We start from the raw sequence: 5527 nt of genomic DNA, 5'->3' as shown, positions 1-5527 counted from the left end.
TTTTATTACCCAGACATTCATAGAAGAATAGAATCACAGAATCATTTAGGTTGGAAAAACCTCCAAGATCATCAAAGGATGGTAACTCAACCACTTCTCTGGGGCAGTCTGTTCCAGTGGTTGACAACTCTTTCCGTGAAAAAATTTTTCCTAATATCCAATCTAAACCTCCCCTGGTGCAACATTTCTTCTTGATCTATCACTTGTTTCTTGGGAGAAGGGACTCACGCCCATCTTACTCTAACTTCCTTTCAGGTAGTTGTAGAGAGTGATAAGATTCCCCCTTGTGTCTGCCAGTCTAAACAACCCCAACTCCCTCAGCTGCTCCTGACAAGACTTGTGGTCCAGACCCTCTCCCAGCTTCATTGCCCTTGTTTGGGTTTGCTCCATCACCTCGATGTCTATCAAGAGGTGAAAATCAAGAAGGTTTTTTTTAAATTCTTCATGTAAGTTTTAGTTTTTCTATCTTGAGTAATTCTGTGTTAATATAGATCTCAGTCCAGATTCCTGTGGGTCTCCAGCAGTACCCTCTTTTCCTTGAGAAAACTGACCATTTATTCTTTCTTGCTTATTTGGTTCCCTCACACTTTTTCCCTGATTTCGAACATACTGTGTTTATCTATGAAACAAGCCTGATTTTTACTGCCATATTGCAGCTATAAGCACTGTTTCAGGCAATGGAATATACAATTAGCCTTCCTTGTCATTTGACTTTTTACTTTCTTTACACATTATTTCTTGATATAGTTCTTACATCTTTTCTGCTTCCATTTTCTGTATCTATCAGTTTTCCTCCCTGTGTTTTTGGGTTCACTTTTTTATTCAGCTACATTTTCATCCAACATCGTCTTCTCCTGTTCAGCTTTCCTGAAAGGTCTCAACCCTTTCCTCACTACTCACATCTCTTTATGCAGGCTTACTAGAGATACAATATCTGCATATGTGTATCATTTCTCACCTTACCCTATCCATCCCTCTTTCACTAAAAATGTAATCTGTGCATGAGCCAAAGTCACAGAGCCTAGCAGAAGTCTCTTCTCTGGAGTAAGCAGAGTTGAAGTCAAGCTTTCTGTGAGAGCAGGTTGACTTATGTATGAGGCTGCTTTAGAGACAGACACTGAACTGCTATTACAACAGAGTTGAGTGATAGGAAATATGCCACTTCTCCTCTTGGGCTATTCAACCAGGTGATTTGGGTGCCATGATAAAATGGGGAGACCTGCCCAAGTGGGTTGAGGTGTACCAGGCTGCCTCATGCTCTTCTCAGATCATCTGCTTCTCTGGTGACTTGCATGCAAGGGGTGAATAGCTCTAGGAACTGCAAAAGTTCAGGCATCTCTGCCTTTCCTAATACTTAGCAACTAAGGGATAAGGGAGCTGCCAGCGCATACAGAGGAGAACGAAAAAGCAGTGCACCGTGCAGGAAGTTGATTAACTCACCTTGGCTTGCTGCAGGTGCCTGTAGAGGCAAAAACAGCAAAACACAGGACACCTAGCATTGTAGTCAGTAACTTGGAGAGATGTGTTGAATTTTGCTCTTCAGTCTCATGGCTCCTGCAAAAAGGCAGCAACCACAATGCTTAGGTATCTTAGCATGATCATAGCAGAGACAGAGCAGTCATCCTATCTGTCTGTCACCCATGAAACATGTGGAGCAGCACAATTGGGACACCATAGTGGAACTTTCCAACATGGTGGAATCTTCCCACATGATGGGATTTCTTTCCTTATACCTCAAGCTTTGATTCTCTTAACTGCCCTTTTTGATGACAGCAGTTTCTTCCTCACATATCCAACATCATTTTTTTATCCAGTCATCAGCAGGGAGCTCTTAGGAATTCAAGATTCTCAGTATATGGAAAATTTTGTGAGATGGGAATATGTGGCAATTGGAGAGAAAGTGGAAAAGATAATTTCTGTCATGCAGCTTGTTACATTCACTATTCTCCAAGCCATTTGTCAAGCACTGAGTCAAATATCAGTCCTAATGAACTCTGCTCTAACATTCACAATATCTTACTCTTGTTCAATGGCACCAAAACTAGCAGGCACATCTTGTAGAGTGAGATATTCTTCCTACCAAATAAATACTCCCTGTGAGAAAGAGTGATGGACTGAACCTATCTAGCACAGTGAGGCAATCTGGGGAGAGTAAGGGAGAGTGACGGTGCCACAGTCAACTATTTCAGTGAAATAACTGAATGAGTTAACTGTTATGTGTTAGAAGTGGTAATGGTGATAATGACCACACCTTGTGGCCACGCTGCTCTCCTTTTGTCAAGGGTTGTTTTCTATTTGGTGAGCTCTTCTTTGGCATAGTCAGAGTACTTCTGCTGCTGCAATGCTTTTGCACAAAGGTTCTTTGTGCCAAATAACATCATATTTTTGCCAGAGGGTGTTCGTGGTTATTGTTTCTTCAATGCGTCTCTAATTAATTTTGCCAAAGCCACCTATTTTCTGCCATCTGTCAGGTGTCAAGAAGAAAGAATGTGGCTCCAGACAGCTAGACAGGAACACAAGAGAACACGTGGTGAGATGAGAAGGATATGGAGGCAAATTCAGATCATCATCTCACAATGGCTTCTTTTATATGCTAGGTTACAAATCATAATGGACTATTTTTTTTATAGTATAGAAACTATGGAGTTAAAACCCCACAGACTAAGAAACTGCGGCAGTGTTAGGAAGCAAGATATGCTAAAGCCCTTTGTGGTCTAATATATCAGTGACAACAATAATACAGTTATTGTAGTCATTCTTTAAACCAGTAACCTGAGTCCTTGTAGACAATGCCCACAGTTTATACTTCTCATAAGTACAAACATGTATTATCTTTTATCTAAACCGTTTCCACATTTCCATATGCTTCCAGTTATTTATCTTAATTGTGGAAACAAAAACAAATACACTACATGTCAAGAAATGGCTTGACCTTCCTTCCATAGGCCACATCCTATATTCTTTTTGTGCTCCAAAGCTACCTTGCACTCTGATTAACTTGACTAGGAGCTGTGTTTGTGTGTATTCTCACACAAAATGTATATATAACCTGGCCCCACAGGGCTCCACAGGGCTGAACTGAAATCCCAGTTGAACTTCAGCTATGGTATTAATCATGTATTCATGACAGAATGTAGGTTGCAAGAAAATATTTAAGAGTCCATAGAAACTTTTCTTTAAAATATGAAATCCCTAAATATTTGGGTTCACATTATGGTCCTTTAGTTAGGGTTTATTAGACTATTTCATATTTGCCTTTCTGTTTATTTTGTAAAAGTATACTTGTCTAGCACACATTTTTATGCCAGCCTTGCTTTGCATTTTTACAGTCTGCTAATTAGACCATTTTAACTAATTTGTTTGCATTTTGTATGAGCAAGTTGGGCTTTTGGATTGACTAATGTAATTGCAGCCAGTTTCTGCCAAATACAAATTACTCTTTCTAGTGTGAGCTAGAGAGAAAAGTAAATATTTAATAGCCATCAATACCCTTGCAGCATTCTAGAGTGTGCTTTTTTCCTATGGAAATTTTAAATAATTTCTTCAGTACTTGATTGCACTTTAATGTTAAGAAATTATTTTTTAATCTTTTTTGAAATAATAATGAATTAGACATTTTAGCATCTCCGTAAGGATTTTATTTCTGTGCACTTTGCAGTTTTAAATTCCAAGCTTTAAAATCTGGTACTTTCAAGTTTGAGGTTTATTTGTGTAGCTTTTTATGTACTGAGTACCATCTCCTGAAATTGTTTTGCTGGAATGTACTTGAGTTTTAACATTTCTAAGTGGATGAAGTCAAGTCTGATAGCAAAATTAAATTGTGGGAGTTTTGCTTGCTTTCTCCATTTTTTTTTCCCAGAGAAGCATAGCATAAAACAGGAACTGGTTACCAAACCTCAGCATTATAGGTGCCTGTATTTTGAACTGCAAATCTTATGTTCTTCTCTGCAGAAGTGGATGTAAAGGTATAAGTGCACCAGGGCCTTAAGCAGGTTAAAGCTCCTCAATTTTCAGCCTTAATATTCCCAGGATGCTTGCTGTGATACAGGTTGAGAAGACCACCTGCTTTCCAGGGCAAGGCAACCCTCTTCCTTTCCCTCTTTCTTCCTCATGCCTAATTCCCTCTGAGACCTATGCAAGAACACAGGTATGTCTGCCTCACCCAAGGGGCTGCCTCTGAAATGTTATATGGCCACACTTCTCAGGTCAGGGACATCACAGAAGTCCTAAAACTTGTTTCTCTCTGACAAACTTTGGTGATGGTGCCCCTCCCGCCGTACCCACTTATATGGTATCTGACTTTTTCCTAGGGTTTCAGGCTCTACTTCCTTCTCCCTCATGAGGCTTTCAAATGCATGAGGGATACAGGTTAAGACCTGCAAGCGTCTTAACCAAAGGCCTAAGGAGTGGGGCAGCTGTTGCTCTCTGTTACCCAGTGAACGTGGGAATACTTCAAATGTTCAAACCCTTCTGAACAGGAGTGGTGGGTAATGGTTAGCTGGTACTAGGGTTGCCGTAGTGCATTTCTAACCTTACCTTACCTCTTGTCAGTCATGTTGAGCAGCTGGTACCAGTCTTATGATACTGCGGGAAGGAGAACCTTCTTTGGCCACCTTACTGTTTCAACTGACGAAGCTAAAATGATAACAGATCAACAGTGAGATCGAGCACTAAGGAGAGAGAAATCAAAACACCCTTTAGCTAAGTCCCTGACATGTCAGTACCCATTTTATTTTCAGATAGGGTGCAATTTCATGCACTATTAACATATCCATAATTATTAATTAAGACAGTGAATACATAATCAGTGCCAAATGACAACAGAGGTCCATGTCATCAGCAGGCTATAGAACCAGGTTCTGAATTTCATAACCACAACAACCAAATTCATTCTCTCTGTTCCATTCCTTTTACAGCAAATGGGTCACAGAGCATGAAGCAACATGTTTTTGATGGATGCTATCTTCCCAATCCTCCCATCATGTGCTAAGAACAGGCACATTGCAAAAGGTAATAATCTTTTTTTGTTTCTGCTATTTGCCCGACCTAGATGGATGGGCAGGTGATTTGATTAGCGAATTAACCATGCTTTTCTGAGAATGTTACTATTAACAGGCAGTCTTATCTGCTCTCCTGGACGAGTTTGAGTGTGGCATTTTTTTAGTAAACCTAATGTTGCCATTCATGGATACCTACAAGTCTCACAAACATGAGCAGCAAGTTTAAGCATAATTCTATGGTAGGACTTGTCTACTTGGATTAAAACTTTTTTTTTTAACACTACATTTAATACTAAAATTTTACACTGAAAATCAATGGTAATTAACAACAAATTTAATAACATGAGATTTAATACTAAATATATGTAGTATATTTTCCATTATGGACATGATTGCTCTTTGGGAAAGTGCTCTGTGGTCCTTATATATACTGAATTTCTTGAGTAAGTACTTTTTCACCCTAGATACAGAGAGAAGTACCTCCCTGTGTATCCTTATATTTGCTATTTTGGTACACTATTTTGGAA

General features: G+C 39.4%; 1 long non-coding RNA gene across 1 annotated transcript; it reads right to left on the bottom strand.

Moving 5' to 3' along the window:
* Window positions 1–436: 436 nt before the first annotated feature.
* Window positions 437–4629, bottom strand: LOC113966830. The gene is made up of 3 exons (XR_003533974.1): window positions 4542–4629; window positions 2252–2503; window positions 437–1554 (listed from the first exon to the last, which is right to left on the bottom strand). It is a non-coding gene; the product is annotated as an uncharacterized LOC113966830 (long non-coding RNA).
* Window positions 4630–5527: the final 898 nt, after the last annotated feature.

Source organism: Neopelma chrysocephalum, unplaced genomic scaffold (assembly GCF_003984885.1).
Source record: "Neopelma chrysocephalum unplaced genomic scaffold, ASM398488v2 Primary Assembly neopelma1_61b, whole genome shotgun sequence".
In the NCBI taxonomy this organism is placed as follows: domain Eukaryota; kingdom Metazoa; phylum Chordata; class Aves; order Passeriformes; family Pipridae; genus Neopelma; species Neopelma chrysocephalum.
Note: the sequence above shows the minus strand (reverse complement) of the source record. Positions and strands in the feature narration are given on the sequence as shown.